The sequence below is a fragment of the Crocodylus siamensis genome, chromosome 1 (genome assembly GCF_052110815.1).
Source record: "Crocodylus siamensis isolate JL-2025a chromosome 1, ASM5211081v1, whole genome shotgun sequence".
Lineage (NCBI taxonomy): Eukaryota > Metazoa > Chordata > Crocodylia > Crocodylidae > Crocodylus > Crocodylus siamensis.
Window position 1 is genome coordinate 116,300,299 of NC_143395.1, and position 18,822 is coordinate 116,319,120.

Genomic DNA, 18,822 nt, shown 5'->3' on the forward strand with positions numbered 1-18,822 from the left:
GAGTTACAGTGGAGAGCCATGAGAACGGCCATATTGGAATAAGTTTACCTAGTGATGCCACGACCAGTGAGAGATGCTTCAAGCTCAACACCGTGCAATTATTGAGGTTGTGAGGTGGGAGGAAGAGGATAACAGAAAACAGAATTTTTTTCCCTGATTCCAGTTTGGCTAAACTTTTATAGAAAAATGAGACTCTGGGTTTATTTTTGTTATAGTTTAATAAGTATAATAATGTTATAATATTTTTAATTGTAAGTGTATATATATGTGTGTGGTCCTCCAGAAGCCACTTGAGAATAGTCAGTGTAACTGTACCAGGTCCCACTGACAATATGACATGTCCTTTGCCAGTAAACAGAGGAAGCTAATGAAGGAGATGACTCGGTAGTTGGCAGCACCTCCAGCAAGGAAGTTTTGGCCATTTAGTGTTATCTGACAGGCATAAAATAACCAAAACCAGGAGAAAATGTAATCCAAATTGTTCAGCAGTATTTCCTAAATTCTACAATCTGGCTATTTTAAGACACAGTAGTTTGTGGCATTTCTGTAGTGTGCCTTTTTTTTTTTTAATAAAGAGCGATAATATCACTCATGACTTTCAGGCTAAATCAGACAATAGTGGGCTTTAAAACTCATCCTTCAGCATTATAAAGGACAGAGGCATAACTAGCAATTTTGGCTTTTTAGGCAGAGATGCTCTTGAGCAGTGGAGAACAAGAGTGCAGGAAATTGCACCCAGACTGGTGTCCATTCACCTTGCTACTGAAAGGGATGTCAGTGATGCATGGAATAAATTGCTTAACATTTTGTAAAGGGCTGGGTAGAAACATTCATTTGTTTACACAGAATACTAGAAATAATCCACAGAAATAACATGTCTTACGTAAAGCAGAGCTGGAAAGCTAAAGCTTTTCCTTTCTAAGGAAGTAAGCAGCATTAAAGAGGAAAAGTAGGTCTCTGAATTAGTATTTAACACATTAGACAGCTTAACACTGGGTTTTGTAATAGCAATTGCTTATGATCAGGATCTGATGGTTCATTCTTTACTTCCTTTATCAGTCAACAAGTATTTTCTAAGTAGAAAGGTTATGTATGTTCCTGGTAGATTTCATCATTATAATAGAAGTCACAGCTGTATGTCTAGACGTTTATGATTACTCCATAGGGACAAGTCCTTTTGAAACAATTATGGATTTGTGCCAGCTGAAATTTAGTGATCTGCTTCTGTGTGCCCCAAATTATTCAAAGAACTTCCTTCTTTTCTTCTAATGGAGAAGAAAGTAAAATCACTGGATCACTTAACAAAATAACTGGAGATGCGTTGCACGCATATACCCAGAGGAGAGATTTCTTAGTTCCTATTAGGTTCACCTTGGCACTTCATCATGTGTTTCATGAGAGAAACAGTACTTTGGTTTCCCAAGGTCATAACACACATAACATTGTGATTTAAATCGGTTGTATGTATGGTGTGTGTGGGGGAGGGGGTAAAGGGGGGCGAAATTGATGTTGTTAACTTAAGTAGTGAATGTTAAATTGTAGATAATCCTCAATCTCTGGGGCTTCTGCTATGCCTAGAATGACTTCAGGCAGTTAAGTTGATTCATTGATTAGTGTCCAAATTATTTTGGCAGACAACTAAATTTAAACTGCAGGCATGTATTTACTCTGTATTGCATGGTATGAGAATGAAACCTAGTTATATATGTGTTAATCTAGAGAACCACTGCTGAATTCAAGTGGGTTGCCTCTGGATATATGCTGGTATAACCAGGTCTGAATCTGGCATTACTGTCTCTTTAGATATCTAGCCTTTCTGTATGCTTTTGAAAGCTAATATTCCACATCTGTAAACGCAGTTAGAAAGGAATACATCCGTGACTCATTACTTTCAAAATTCACTTCATTATACAGGAAGATCCATTAAGACATGCATCCTTGCATCCTGTTTGTTTGATTAAATTATGATACCTTTCCTTTCTGGAAAAAATGTTAAGAATTGTAAGTATAGTCAGTATTCTTAAGTGAAAACAGGATGTAAGCCTGTTGGAATTTAGTGTGGAACTTGGGGGTGAGTGCTTATTCGTGCTGAGTTGTCCTTGCTTCCTCCCAGGGGCATTATAATGCAACATAAAAGTATGAAGGTGAGTGAGCTTTATTAAAGCTTCTCCATAGCTGGACACTCACCAGGCTGCTGTTTTAAGTCACAAACCACATAAACTATGTGATCTTTAGCTTTCCATGGCAAAAGTAGACCGCAATACTACGTCTTCGCTTGGCACATATGCTGAGCCCAGATTCTGTCTGCTATTTGTTTGTAATAATATAATAAAGCAAATATATATATTATATATATAAAATAAAGCAAAACCAATTTTTTTTTTTTTGCTTTAGCATGGTTCCTCCTTTAAACAAATGTGATGGAACTGAGACACTGCAACCAAAGTTCAGGGTATCACCTTATTGATCAAGCTGAAAAAGTAATTGTAGGATTAACAAGTATATGCACCCTTTAACAATTAGTATTGCTTAACAGTTATTATTTTAGTAGAGAAAGACCAAGCTTTTCTGTTGTTCAGTAAGTGTATGTTGGTTAGGCCGTGACTTTGAACCTAGGGCCTTGGCCTGGCCAACACAGCCGCTCATTCAGGACTGATCACCCAGAAAGACTACGGATGGCCTGAAACCTCCAGCAGGGTCTAGCTCACTGCTTGTTCTCTGTTACCAGAGTGGCTGACCCCCCTAATTCACTACTGTACAGGAATACAAAGTGTCTAGGCAACACTGACCAATGATTGCTTTGCTAATTCCTTCAGCTTGCTCTTTACTCTCCACTGGATCTCCTGGCTGCTTGATCTGGCTTGCTTTCCAACTCTTCTCTGTTTGACCTCTTTGCTTCTCAACCTGGCTCACTCCCAAGCCATGCTCAAGGATTGGCCTCCTGGCTTTCTGACCTGGCTTGTCCCTGGATTCTGCTCATCCCTGCTGACCCTAGTCAGCATCTCAATCCCTGAGTGGTCCCAGCCCTGGCCACCAGCATCCCAGTGTGACAATATTAATAGATGCAGCGTTCCTTCTACAGAAGTAAGAAGTATAGATCAGCCTACAAAGTATCTTGTGCAAGGTTAGAATTCTGGCATTGTATGTGTGTTACTCTGAATAACTTGGCTTCTCTTGACTGTGGTTACAGTTTCAGGCATGGAGGGAGGGGGTAACTTCTACTGGTAGAAGTTACTGGAATGGTAATTTCTACTGAGCAGGCTACTGTAACATAAAGTATCTATAATATCCAATGCCTGTTGGCAGTGGCAGAACCCATGGGGTGGGGGAGCATTCAGTCAGAGATTCACAGAATGCTTTTTTTTTTCCAATCATAATTCCATAGTAAAAATGGTGTTAATTTTTACTTAAATCTTCTATCTTGTCTGCTGTGTCTGTGCTGCCTCATTTGAAGTGAAATGTTTTTGACACAGGTTTCCTAAGGCAAAACTTGTTCCTCTAAGTTCTTTGATGTGATCAATAAAACAGAAAACATAAGAAAGCCTCTCTTCCATAGTAATTATAAAAAGGCATTCATTTGATATTCATATTATCTTAGGGCTTTGGCATATAGCGCATCCACAGCTCTGACCTTCATCTATTAAGAAATACAAATAAAACAATGGTGGTGATTATTTTTATCACCATAACACCTACCAGCTCCATCAAGCTGGGACATTCATGTTTGCGGGCACTGATGAGAAAGTCCCTACTCTGAAAAGTTCTAAATCTAGTTTTATCTAGGTGGGAGTGGGACCAGATTTGTGGGAAGATGCAATGACTTTCCCCGAGATAACCGGCAGAACTGAGTATACAACCCAGACCTCCAGTCTTAGACCAGTTCTCTATCCACTCTGTAGGGAGGCATTCACTGCCTCCCTATGTATACATATATATTTATTTTTGCACCAGATCCAAGTTTCATCTACTGCATAGAATGGATGGTGTCTACTTATCTTGCCTCTAAAAGATAAATGTTCCTGGATGTAAACATAAAATAATATTGTAACATAGGTAGAACTAGCAAGTTTTGCATTCTAGGCAAAACCTGTTAGAGGACATGGGAAGTGCCAAGTGATGAAGAGCCAGATGAGGGGGGTGGTAATGCAGAGCCACTGCTGCTGCTGTTACAGCACAGGCCTCAGGGGACCACCAGTTTGGTGCCCGCTTCTAAGTCAGCACCTGAAGCTTGTGCCCTGCTTATCCACCCGTGGTTATATTACTAGTAGCATATATATAGGGTGTTATAAATTGTTGTGTAAATATGGTATTTACATATTACACACAAAACCATGTTAAAAGAAGATTATTAAATTTACATGGAGGTTAGGAAATTCCAGAATAAAAGCTTTCTATGTAAACTTGGTTTGCCCCCCTTTGTGCAGTTGCTTTATGCAAATTTGTTAATTCATTATTTCATTCATGAATTGCAAGATAATATATATATTTATCTTTGCCCAGGATCCAAGTCTCATCCAGTGCATTGAATGGAAGAAGACTACTTATTTTGTTTTCTTTCCTGAGTTAATGTGGTCCCATGCTTTCTCTACAGCATGCAATTGAAACCTTGCCAGGAAGACTGAATTATTCACTTCTTTCTAGGTTTTTCTATGGAGCTTATCACAGTTTAGAGCTCAGATTCTTCATGAATATTAACAATGTGTTTACACAGGACCCCCATTGATTGAGAAGGTATTGTTATCCCAGTTTTACAAATTAAATACTTTAGGGCTTTGTCACAATAAGGATCAACAGCTGATTAAGTTCAAAGCTATAGATTAAATTTGGGTGCTTAGTCTAAGATCCCATGGATTTAACTTTCAATGTTCATGGGATGATGTAGCACTATATCTATTCAAATCACAGCTCCCATTGAATTGCTTCTGTAAATGAGGCCCGGGATAGACATGCTCTTAGTAAACACCTGTGAATGTCTGGGGATTTGTGAATTAAGGGATTTGCCCAATGTGACATGGGAAGTCAGCAGAATCCTACCTCATTCTGCTGCCTTCATGTTTTTGAGATTGTTTTTGGCACATTTAGATTCACCATGCTGTTCGCACTCATAAAATATCAAGTAGCATCATTTTTATACCCACGGAAATAACAGTATGGTTGGAACATTTAGATCCACTGCGTAGACCTCTGCCACTCAAGCTAACAAGGAAACTGATAGCAATATTAAATTGTCATTCTCTGTGTAGACTGCTCTTGAAGGGGATGGGATAATCTTTTGTAAGATGACAGTAGGTGAAATACCATCCTTGACTGCAAGATGTACATGGGCCGGCAGTGTGGGGAGGCTGTCAGGAAGACCAACCGTACCTTGTCATGCATCCACAGCTGCATCTCGAGCAGGTCCAAAGAAGTGATACTCCCCCTCTATGCGGCACTGGTCAGGCCACAGCTGGAGTACTGCGTCCAGTTCTGGGCACCGCACTTCAAGAGGGATGTCGACAGCATGGAGAGGGTCCAGAGGAGGGCCACTCACATGATCGGGGGCAGCAGGGCAGGCCATATGAGGAGAGGCTATGGGACCTGAACCTGTTCAGTCTCCAAAAGAGAAGGCTGAGGGGGGATCTAGTGGCCTGTTTTAAGCTAGTCAGGGGGGACCAGCAGGCACTGGGGGAGTCCCTGTTCCCTTGAGCACTACCAGGAGTGACCAGGAATAACGGTCACAAGCTGGCAGAGGGTAGATTTAGTCTGGATATCAGGAGGCACTACTTCACGGTCAGGGTGGCTAGGATCTGGAACCAACTTCCAAGAGAAGTGGTGCAGGCTCCTACCCTGGGGGTGTTTAAGAGGAGGCTAGATGAACACCTTGCTGGGGTCATTTGACCCCAGGACTCTTTCCTACCATGGCAGGGGGCCGGACTAGATGATCTTCTCAGGTCCCTTCCAACCCTAGAAACTATGAAACTAGGTCTTTGTTTCTGTTACAAGCTTAGGAAGGGAGTGTTCTCTACTGAACATAGGCCTTCCTACCAGTATCCTTCCCTAAATGTGACTTCTGCCCTATCCACTTCAGTCTCTTTGTCCCAGTCCTTTTTCTTCACCACCTCATTCTGATCCATTCACATAGCCCTCAACTCCAATCTGCAGGCTTCTCCTCTGAGACGTCTTATCCCTCCAGAGTTGCATCCCAGTCCCATGGTATCCTGATTCCTTACCTCCTACCCCAACTCAGTCCTGGTCTCCTTGGTCAGCCAATCCCATTTCCCCACCTATGTCTCCTTATCATCTGTCTGTCACTCATGTTAGTCTTCACTTATCACCGGCCATGACCCATTTACCCCATCTGCTGGGTTGTAGTTGCAGTCATCCTCCTTGGGCTCTTGTCCAGTATTCAGATATCCCTCCAGCTTCTTGTCCCATTCCCTCTTTCCAGGCAGTCCCACTTTTCTCTTTCTGCACCCTTATTCCACCAAAGATTTCTTCCTTCTCCCTCCTTTCCCCACATCTTTCGTTCTACTCCCCTTTTCTTCCCTAGTCTGTCACAGTCACTCCTTGTGGCTCCTCATTCTATCTCAGGGTAGGTCTAGTCTGCAGGCTGAAATACAGTGTAGGCCAGAGATGTCCAGCTTCTTAGTGGCTGGGGCTAAATGCCTCATGGGCTGCACCAGTGGGGCCTCCTGTCCTGGGAGTGGGGGGGGCAGTGCACACCCAGTGTGGGCCATAGGCCACCCACATGCTCCCTACCCCCCTGCTGCACCAGGTGCATAGGCATTCCCCATACCTGCTGCCCCAGATGCACAAGCACAGCTCTACCTGAAGCTCCCTGGATGGGAGCTCTTGTGCTGCACCATAACATGCTGGTGCCCCAAGCCTTGATCTTCCCCAGAACCATGGCCCATGTCACACTGTTCTGCCCTGTCCCTAGGGCAGAGCAGGAAGCAGAAGTCAGACAAGAGGGAAGCCTAGAGCTGCCAGCTGCTTCTAATGCAGCCAGATCAGAAGGGGAGCAGCAGCTAGGGGAGAGCCCAAGGGCCACAAACTAACTCCTTACAGGCTGCATTTGGCCTGGTGTAGGTCCCCGAGTTATATACAAGCAAGCTAGGTTGGGTACTGGAAACAGGCTAACCTGGCAGCAGGGAATTTTATGTAAAGTGATTTACCTTACTTCTTGGCTGCTTCTGGCACCCCAACTATCTCATTTAAAGCTAGCTCTAGTATTCTGCTCTACACCTTCTCCTAACCTGTTGGAATCCACTCTCTTTTCAACCTGCAAAACCTGCAACGTGGAGATTTTTTTTAAGACTTTTTTTTAGCTTTGCTCAATTTGGAGTTTTTTTTTCCAAAGATGACAAAAAACCCAACTCATATCCCTGACCTGAAGCCATTCTGTACCCAAACTGAATTCTTTGAGGAATTCACAGAGGAGGTGTGTTGCTAGAGTTTTCCAGAGAAACTGTAGTCAGGAAATTTTACCTAAACAAAGCAGCACACTTTTCCTAGCCTTGTTTTTGGAAACAGCTGTTCGTTTTTATCTGACTTCTTCCAAAAAAAAGTTCTGGCAGAGCAAGATGATATGCGTGGAAAAGTTCATCTCTAAGGGTTAAAGTTGTGTGAGGCTATAGCCAAGTGAAAACAGAGGCTTATAATGGGAAAGGTGTAGCCTTCTTGAAAAAAAGATGAAGTCTAGAACCATAGATTTATTATGCTGTTAAAATTTAGATGAATTAATGTTTACATTCATCTAATAAATTTGAATATTGGGTTCTTATTTATTTATGGACGTTAACCTGTCGGAATTGTAATTACAGTGCTTTAATTACTGCTTTGAGTTTAATTTTCCTTACTGAAGTAAAGGCAATCCGGTATTATATGACGGGACAAAATCATTTGCTACTGACTGCTACATACTGTATTTATCTGAATCCAAGATAAAGTTTTTTTCCCAGTGTAACATGGTGTGGTGGGGAGTGGGAGACCCCCATCTTGGATTTGAGTGCAAGTGGTGGGAGAGGCAGAGGCTGAGACTAACTCTAACTTGAGGCAACTACTTCTGCAGGGCCAGGCTAGAGCAACCAAGTGCTCTGTGTCCGAGGCAAGAGGGGGGCCAGAGCCAGAGGTTAAGTGGGAGGGGGCGGTTAATAGCTGTGGTTGTCCTTCTTAAACTGGTGACTAGTTTTACAAACCGATGCCAGTGTGCTCTTAACCAAGGACTGTCAACATTTGATTAAAAAAAAATCTAGATTTTTTTCCCAAATGGGAGTGAGACTAACAAGTAAATGGATGGCAATGGTGAATACTGCTTATGAAAACAGGATAGGATAGTAGTAGAACAGAACTCATTTTGTTTCACACCAAGCATGCATATGTGCTTCAGTTTATTTTCATAAAGATGAAGATAAGCACAAGGAGCAAGTTGATGAGTGAACTGTAGATTTTAGATTCAGAAATTTTTTCCAGGGCATGTATCAGAATATCTATAAAATGATCTGTTCTGTACCTGAATGGTAGCCTGAAATCTTAAAATTCTTTCAATACAGCAACATGAGGAAAAAAGAGAAGCATATCTGAAACAAAGAATTTTAAAATGTGGATTTTATGAGGAAAAAAAAGTGAGAGAAGAAGAAAAGAGAGCACCAGGATGTTTAGTATCATGAAATATAAACTGGAAAAGACAGTATTGTCAATTCATGGGAATTTGTTGCAAGTCTCTCAGTATGTGATATTTTGTCTCCTAGCCCAGGTCCAGAGTTCACATGTTTAAACAATTTTCATTTAAATGAGACTTCCTATTGGTATCTCTGAGTGGATGCAAAGACCTACTTGAAAACATGACCCGTTTAAGTTAGCCAGCACAGAAAAACAGAAGACAAATAAAGCAAACCCCAAACATATTTATTTTAAAACCCTCATGATTTGTAAGCTAGCCTTATGGCTTTTTGAATATTTAGGGTTGACAGATATTTAAGAGATTCGAAAATGATAATAAAAGAGCTCAAGTTTTCACTTCAGATAATAGATAAAGTTTTATTTCCTAGAAAGTGTGGTACACTTGCAGGATATTTGAAAGAAATTTTTAAATGATGTTGAGCTTGCTTAAAATGCATTACATTTAAAAAAAACCCCTGATCTTAAATTGTTAATTTATGTTATTAAAGTGGAAAGGAAAACACCTCCAACCCCTATTGACTGGGGATACATTGTTGCATAAACAAATAGCTTCAAGCAGATATCAAAACCCCACTACCAAATCCATTGACAGAAAAGGTTTTTGTTTATTGGTAATTGGTCCTGTGAGAAATCCAGACAGCCATGATTATTTAATAGAAACCCTTTCCAGAACTAGCAAGACTCAATGAAATATTGAGGGCATGTCTGTGGAAGTAGAATACTAATAGTGTGATGAGTTACTTAAACTGTTTTGAAATGATATAGAAATAAAAAAAAATCACAAAGCTATCTATGCACTGCAGTGTGATCCTGGTGAAAAGCTATGTGTCGTATTTGGTGGGGGAACACTGTGTTACTGAGCTGCCCCCAAATTAGTGATGCACATTTTGAAATTTTCTGGTCTCTTCACTTGGATTTGGCTGTACTCCATTTTGGCGTCAACCCTTTCCCCCCACCCAGCCCCACTTAGCTGCATGCTATTAAGGCATCAGAGGTCTCAGACTGCTTTAATCATACCTCTCAAGGCCTCGAAGTGGTGTTGGTTAATTGAACCAGAGTGGAATGCCAGGGTTGCTTTCTCATTAAACAAATGAACAGTTTCCTGTATGCTAGCAATAAGTAAAATAAGGACCCGTCCCTCTTTGTGTAACTTTCTCCTACTATTTCACCAAATAGCTCGTTATGAAAATTTTAATAACCTGGTTCCCTGGGTGGCAAATTAGACCTTTATAAAACAGTGGTTGAAGCGTCATGATTTTGTCTGTGTGTGTGTACACAAAAGTAATTCTTTCTTTTTCAGATGTCAAGTTCCTTATTTTAGTGGAATATATACACCAAGACAAGATGCAGTGTTTTCAGACAGTATCACAGTTGTTCAGATTCAAATAATCCCAAGCACAATCGAGAAATGCAAATATGAAGTTAGTAATGCCTGTTCAAACAGGAAAAATATTAAGCTCTTAATTCTCTCAACTTTTTCTGTCTTCAGGCTTCATACCCTCAAGGGAAAGGACTGGAGAAAGACTCACTATTAATTCAAATCTCTGACTACTTGAACAGCCCTTTCTCTGATTACCTGCTTTCCATCTAATTCCTCCCACAGAAAAACACCCCAAAAAAAGCAGTATAGTGGCAGTGCTTCCAAACTAAAAATGTATAGTTGAGTTCATAGATTAGTTTATTCCTAAGGATCAAGGCCAGGTCTAGAACTTTTGACATCTGAATCTCTACTTCTTCAGAAAAACTAGTCCTAGTACCATTAATTCTATCATGCATTGTACACTTTTTATTATGTATAGTCTTTAACATCTTCCACATCCTTATGCTCTAGGATAATATTTTGTGTTCCTTTAATGGTACACTCTACCTGTATAATTATTTTCCATGACACAGAATAATTTTCATAGGAAAGTCATCAGCAATTTTGATTCAAGGATGGTCCTTGATTCAAGAATGATCTCCACCGTGACTCTTTGTTGGGTCCTGAGGTGACTTAAGAATCCAGAGCTTCAGATATGCCTTCAGTGTGTCCTTGAGACACTTTATCTGGCCACCATGAGAGCTCAGGCCACAGCTAAACTTGGAGTAAAGCACTTGTTTTGGGAGTCAAAAGTCAGGCATCTGCACACAATGTCCAGTTCAGCAAAGTTGATGCTTGAGGATCATCAACTCAATGCTGGTAATGATGGCTTCAACAAGGATGCTGATGTTAATTTAGCAATCTTCTCATTTGATGTTGAGGACCTTCTGGAGGTATCATTGGTGATATCTCTCCAGGTTCTTGAGGTGGCAATAGAAGGTCATCTACATTTCACATCTGTAGAGAAGAATGGGGATGATAACTGCATTGTAATTGGTATCTTTTCCCTTGATGGTAATTTGAGGAGGCGAGGGTCACATTTAGGGCCTGGGGCAGGCTGACAGAGCATTATAGTATTCTTAATGTTGAAAGAGAGGCCTAAATTTTGGCATACTTCTCCAAAGAGATCCAGTGTGCTCATCACCAGCATGCAAAAGAATGGTGCAGTCATCAGCATATTGAAGGTCAAGGATGGTTGTTTTGAGTACTTTGGTCTTCTAGCAAAAATGTCCAAGACTGAAAGGGGACTCTGTGCTCTCAGCATCCTCTACAGACTCCCTCAGTCTGCCCAGGGACAAAATTGCAGCAGTCCACATGGCAGCCTTCTTGAGTGACTCAGATGGCTTGGGGTCAGCCTGGGTCTCCCTGCAACACAATGTGGGATTGTGAAGGGAGCATGTTCTGCTCCTTGCTCTGCTGCAGCATCAGGGGTCCACAAGTGACAGTCTGTGATGGTCTGTCTCCCTGGGAGAGAGCAGCAGCAAAGCACCCTGAGATGGTGGAGGACTGTGGTGTGGCTTCTGTTAGAAGCAAATGTATACAGAACTCTCCTGGGGGAGATTTAACCCTGGTTGTCCCCACATTATTTGTACTCTGGGAGAAGAATCCTAAATGTCTGCATGTTCATGGTTTTTCCTGGAGAGCAGCGACTTTCCCAAGCAACTGAATATCTCTATGTGGCCCTAGTCCAGCCTCCTGCTCAAGACAAGATCAACCCTGATTAAGCCATCAAAGTCAGGTGCACATCTAATCTGCTTTTAGGGATGGAAATGCCACAACTTCTCTAGGTAGCTTTTTCCAATGTTTGACCACTCTCATAGTCAGAAAGTCCTAATCCCTACCTAAATTTCCCCAAAATGGCCTCGGGCCATTGTTACTATTTCTGTCCCCTACAGCCACAGAGAAAAGCTCATCTCCGTTTTTTCTGTAATTGCCCTTCAGGGCAATTAGATTGCTATCAAATCTCTAGTTCTTTCACACTTTCCTCATAAGTATGCTTCCCAGGCCTCTAATCATTTTTGTCACCCTCCACTGGATTCTCTTAAATCTGTCCACATTTTTCTTGAAGAGTGGGGCCCAAAACTGGACACAGTACTCCACTGAGGCCAGATAGAATGGAAGAATCACTTTCCTTGACCCAGTATGCTGCTGGCTTTTTTTGGTAACAAGAGTGCACTATTGGCTTATATTCAGCTTATGTTCCACTGTAGCCCCAAGGTCCTTCTCTGCAGTACTGCAGCCTAACCAATCATTCCCCAGCCTATATTTGTGCATTCAATTCTTTCCCCCAGGTGCAGGACTTTGCATTTGTCCTTCTTGAATATCATGTGTTTTATTTCAGGTGATTCTCTGGTTTAAATAGATCGTACTGGATCCTGGCCTTACCCTCTAGAGTTGCAAATTTGGGGTGTCTGCAAATTTGCTGTAGGATGGTTTGGATAGGGATAATCCTGCCTCAGGCAGTGACTTAGACTAGATTATTTCTAAAGGTCCCTTCCAGGTCTATTTCTCTATGATTCAATGACTCTATGATTCTGCGCACTCAGTCCCATTCTCCAGATCATTAATGGGGATGTTTAACTATACTGGACCTAGGACAGACTCACTTGATACTGCCTCCCAAATAGCCATTGGGAGACTAACCATTGTTGACTGCTCATGGAACAATGATCCAGCCAGTTATGTATTGACCTTGCGGTGCTCATAATTTTGTTTTTATATAAAACACACCTCTGCATTCAGTTCAAGGACCAGGGCTGCAAAACCTATCACTTTTAAAACTAGAGTGAAAAGGCTGTATCTCACATTCCTGTACAGTTATTTTTGTCAGAGAGTAACAACAGTTGTACAGTAACACTTCATAGATTCTTGGATAAAAACTTACCATTTACTAAGGGGAAACAAAAATAAAAGAATACTGATTGCAGGAGCAATTAACACAAGTGACATCAGCCCTCAGAGCCACATTTAGCACTAGTAATTGTCTGCAGAAAACCTTGCAGCTGTTCAACTGTTACTCTGCTGTATTTGAAAGAAGGTTGCATCATGGACTGGGAACTTGGCTGTTTGTGGGACCAAGCAGAAATCTGCTTAAAGCCCTAAATAGAAATTTCTACTTGTCAGAAACAGTCCATTGAAGAAATGGGACACTCGGTTGCATAACCATGGGTTTCAAAATAAAAGGAAAACTACTCTTCTACTTTTATTTGAATTATCTTCTGTTCTACCATAAAAGAGTCAGGCTCAAAGGTCCACTTGACCCTACCAATCAATAGGTAAGATGTTCTAGTTCCTATAGCAAAGACAACAGTATGGCCAGCATCAGGCCTGGCTGCAGATGGGTGATTTGGGGGAGTCTTTGGCATGAATGCAGGAACAGACCCATACTCACACTTCTTAAACAGCAGTGAAGTGTCTTAACTGCTCAGGCACCCTGTCCTGCAAGAAAAGTATGCCTCTACTTATAGTTCCATGCTTTCTATATAATACCTACTTACATCTCTGCCAGGATCCTGCCTACAAATGTGCTGTACCCAACTCTACCTATCTCCTTGAGAAAAGATGGATGTTTCAGCATAGCCAGGGATTAAATTAGAGGTATCAAAGATACAGACCTCAGGCCAGATCCAGCCCGTGGAGCCCTATCATCTGGGCATCTCAGTTTTGTACCGAGACTCCTGGTACCCCTACATGAACTTTTAGTATTGGGCCCCCCTTTGCCAGAAATAATGATAATAGTAATTGGCCAACAGGAAAAAAATTCCCATTTTTGGCCCCCCTTTCATTCCAGGCCCCAAGTGGCCACCCGGTTTGCCCATGCCTGTGCTCAGGTCTTCCTGTGCTGATGCCTATAGGTCTCTGACTGGACCAGTGCGCTGTACGCATCACGTTCAGCCAGGCCCAGAGTGCACTGCATGCAGTATGCTTGGCTAGTCGACAGTGCCCTTCACATGCAGTGTCCAGAACAGACTGGCCCTGCATACTGCATGTGACTTGCCAGGCCAGTTTGGCACATACTGCACACAGTGTGCAGTTGGTCCAGGATACCTGCCGGTCCCGTTCACAAGATCCAGTGCACAGGGCCAATCTGTAGGCCCATCCAGTCTGCCAACTGGCTCTGTTCCATTCATTTTGCACATGGGTCTGGATGAATTTGACACCTCTGAATTATACAAATGCAAACTACTCTGAAATGAGGAAAGGAAATCCCAAAGGCATTGGGACCATCCTAGAAAATACCCATGATTTTGTATCCTCTTTCATGCTATCTGTGTAGACATAAGTAGATGGGTTGACCAGTATATATATGTTGGGATGTGTACATATGTGCACGCACTATGTGTTCATACCAGTGTTTAATATTACTAAGGGAGACACTCTTGGATCATTTCTGTTTCCATAGGTCCAATGCTGTGCCTGGTGCATCTACCTGCAAGCACACAAAATTTGGAAATCTGTTCTTTGCTACTTTTCTTGGATTAATAATCACTGTGGGTAGTGGGGCTTTGAGCTTCAATAAATCAGGGCCTGGGTGAAATTTTGGGGAATAATATCATGCAAGTTTGGTTGGCTAAGTAGAGTAAATCCCATCCTAGACCTAAGTCTCAAAAAACCCAGGTTTGGAGGTACGTGTGATTTCCTGAAAACATATTCAGCCCAATAAGCTGTATGAAACTTTCACATTAGTTTTCAGGCTAGATAACAGTTATGAAATTGAATAGTATATGAAAAGTATATGCATCTTTCCAGTAACTGGGGAGGTAAGAAATAATTTATTCTTTATAGTACCTTATTATGGTTTATAAATGCCTTTTGCCTTCAAGTGGTATTGAGAAGAGGTGAAAGAACAGAGCTGTGACTACAGTTTTTTTCTTTGTGAATAAAGCCTGTCAAGTGTGGGTCCCATTTCAGGGTTTAAACTTCCTTAAACTTCAGGTGATCATTTCTGGTAGTGTCCATACCACCCTATGTGCTGTCCATAGACTACATAGATTCCATAGACATTTGGGCTGGAAGGGACCCCGGAGGATCACTGAGTCCAGCCTGCTGCCCCAGGGGCAGGAAGTCAGCTGGGGTCATAGGATCCCAGCAAGATAAGCATCCAAATGTGTCTTGAAGGTGTTCAAAGTAGATGCTTGAACCGCCTCTGGTGGCAATCTGTTCCAAACCTTGGGGGCTCAGACAGTAAAGAAGTTCTTTCTTATGTCCAGCCTGAATTGGTCATGGTGGAGTTTGTGACCATTCGATCTTGTCATCCCTTGGGGCACTCATCAGATCCTGATGAGCACCCCTGATAAACTTATAGGTGTCCACCAGATCACCCCTGAGCCTGCGCTTTTCCAGACTGAAGAGCCCCATGGCTCTCAGCCTCTCATCATAAGGTCTGTTTTCCTGGCCTCTGATCATGAACGTGGCTCTTCTCTGCACCCCCTCAAGCTTCTCCACATCCTTTTTGAATTGTGGAGCCCAAAACTGGATGCAGTACTCCAGCTGCAGCCTCACCAAGGCCGAGTACAATGGGAGAATGACATCCTGGGATTTGCCTGAGAAGCATCTATGGATGCAAGCCAGTGTTTTGCTCGCTTTACTAGCCACAGCTCACACTGAAGGCTTATGTTCATCTCGTGGTCAACCATGACCCCCAAGTCTCTTTCATCTGTAGTGCTAACCAGCATAGATCACTACTGAGCCTATAAACATGCTGCAGGTTTTTCCTGCCCAAGTGGAGAACCTTGCATTTTTCAGTGTTGAATACCATCAGGTTCTCATCTGCCCATTTGCTGAGCCTGTCCAGGTCAGTCTGGATCACCCTCCTGTCTTCAGGTGTGGATGATTTACCCCAGAGTTTGGTGTCGTTGGCAAACTTGGCCAGTCCGGTTCTGACACCAATGTCCACATCATTGATGAAGATGTTAAATAGTATAGGCCCTAGGACAGAGCCTTGAGGGACCCACTGGTCACAGCACACCATGATGATTGGCTCCCATTGACCACCACCTTCTGGGTCCTACTGTGGAGCCAATTCCCCAGCCAGCAGATCATGGTGAGGTCAAGGTCACAGTTAGTCAGTTTAGCCAAGAGGTGATCATGGGATACCAGATCAAAGGCTTTTTTAAAGTCAAGATATACAATGTTGGTCTCTTCCCCCTTGTCCAGGTGATAAGTCACCTGGTCATAAAAGGAAATGAGATTGGTCAAGCAAGACCTACCCACAACAAACCCATGCTGGTTATTGCCTTCAGCTAGTCTGTTAAGGATGGCCTCTTTAATAATCTTTTCCAAGACTTTCCCCAGGATAGAGGTCAGGCTGATGGGCCTGTAGTTTGCTGGATCTACTTTTTTCCCTTTCTTGAAGATAGGCATGACATTGGCCCTCTTCCAGTCATCGGGCACTTCACCACAGCTCCAAGAGCTCTCGAAGATCCATACTGGGGTCTAAGCTATGATGCTCGCCAGCTCCCTGAGTACCCTTGGGTGTAACCCATCAGGGCCAGCTAATTTGAAGGTATCTAGCCTGTCAAGGTGTTCCTTCACGAGGTCAGCTTCGATGGAGGGCAAGGAATCTCCCTCACCTGGGCCTCCCTGACCCACAGTGGGCAGGGCTGTCCCATGGGACTGGTGAAAAACTGATGCAAAGTACCCATTTAGCCAGTTCGCTTTTTCCTGGGCATCAGTTGTCCGTTGCCCCATCTGGTTTAGCAGCGGTCCAACGTTGCCATTGCTTTTCCTCCAGCTCCCCACATATCTAAAAAAGGACTTTTTATTTTCCTTGATATTTGTAGCTAACTGGAGTTCCATCGCAGCCTTGGCTTTCCTGGTTTGCTTTCTGCAGGTCCGGACCAGAGCAAAGTATTCCTCCTTGGTGGCGGTTCCAGTCCTCCATCCTTTGTAGGTCTTCCTTTTAAGACACAGGTGGTCCACCAGTTCCCTGGAGAGCCAAGGGGGCTGCTGTGCTCTTTTGCTGCCTTTCCTCCGAGATGGGATAGACTTTGCTTGTGCATCCAGGTTGCTTCCTGAACCGCCCCCTCCATTGGGTTGTGGCCTTTTAGGGCCTCTCTGACAAGCCTCCTTAGCTTGTCAAAGTCAGCTTTCCTGAAGTCAAGGACTTCTGTATTACTTACTGACTTGCCAGCTTTATGGCAGATGGTGAAGGTGATCAGCTCATGGTCACTGTCACCCAGCTTCCCTTCAATCATTAGGTTGCTGATTAGGTCATCCCCGGTTGCAAGTATGAGGTTGAGCAGCACTTTACTTCGTGTCAGCCCATAGACTTCCTGCATCAGATAGAGGTCATCCATGCACAAGAGAAAGCTTTGCAACCACTCCGGTTTGGCTGAGCGCTTCTCCCATGAGATGTCTGGGTAGTTAAAGTCTCCCATGACAACCATACACTGGGCAAGTGCAGACTCAGCCAATTCCCTGGTGAACTCCTGGTCAAGGTCTTGACCCTTGGTAGGGGGTCTGTAGCAGACTCCAACCATAGTATCCCCTGTGCCATGTTTCCCACAGATTTTAACCCAGAGGGTCTCAAGTCGTCCACCGTGGATGCCAGTGTCAGCTTGCAGGGGCACGTAGCTTTCCTTGACATAGAGAGCTACACCCCCACCCCTTTTGTCCACTCAATCCCTCCTGTACAGAGTATAGCCATCTATACCTGTGGCCCAGTCATGGGTGAAGTCCCACCAGGTCTCTGTTATCCCTATGACATCATAGTTTTTTGCATTTAGCAGGAGAACAAGTTCCTGCTGTTTATTATTCCCCAAGGTCCTGGCATTTGTGTATAAGCACACAAGTGTCCCCTTGGGGGCCCTTGCCTACATTTTGTTCCAGGGCTGGGGCTGGGGTGGGATCCCTTAAGTGCCTTGGCCTGCTGGCTTTGCAAGGGTTGCTCAGCGGGCCAGCAGTGGCAGTAGTCCCCCCATCCCCCAGCAGGCTTAGTTTAAAGCCTGGTGGAGCAGGTCAGTGAGTCTCCCCAGCAGAGAGAGGTGGAGGCTGTCCCTTCCCAGCGTCCTGATGTGAAGAAAGTGTTGTGGTCCCTAACTAATCTTTTTGCTTTACATGAGATGACAAATTATTTTGTTGCACATACTTTTGCAGATTAACTAGCTAAAAAAATATTATATGTGCTCATTTACTCTTCCTAGAAACAGCAAATACTTGATTGGGTCCTGGAATGTTTTATTATGAATAGTGAAGTTTATGAGACAAGTTGATGATCTTTGTTTACTACTTTGCAAATTAGGGTGTTAATAAAGTATGTTCAGCTAAGAAATCACGTCACTAATGCCATTTAATATTTTTCTGCTACTAAATTGTTTGAAGGAAAAAAATAATCTACTTGTGATAATAAATATAATTATAGTAAATGCATAGGAGATAGATATATGTGGTGCATCTTTTCACCTTGATATAAAATCAGAGAAAAATAGGACTGGAAGAGACCTCAGAAGTGCATCTAGTCCATACTGCTGGTCAGGGCAGGATCAGCCCTGTCTAAACCATGCCAGATAAGTGCTTATCTAAACTGCTTTTTAAAACTTCCAAGGATGAAGATTCCTCAGCCTCTCTAGGTAATCTGTTTCAGTGCTTAACCACTCACATAGTTGGAAAACCTTCCTAATCTCCAACCTAAATTCCCATTCTAGCAGCTTGACTGTTGCTCCTTGTTCTGTCCCCTGGAGACACAGAGAAGTTTATCACCATCCTCTGTATAACTACCCTCCAAGTATTGGAAGATTTATCAAATGCTGTGTCCATCTCCACTCCACTGCCAAATTTTGTTTTCTTCAGATTGAATAAGG

General features: G+C 42.9%; 1 protein-coding gene across 3 annotated transcripts in view; it reads left to right on the forward strand.

Moving 5' to 3' along the window:
* The window catches only part of SASH1 (SAM and SH3 domain containing 1), an 840,287-nt gene that overhangs the window by 426,246 nt on the left and 395,219 nt on the right, over positions 1 to 18,822 (forward strand). The gene's annotated exons all lie outside the window — the stretch shown is intronic.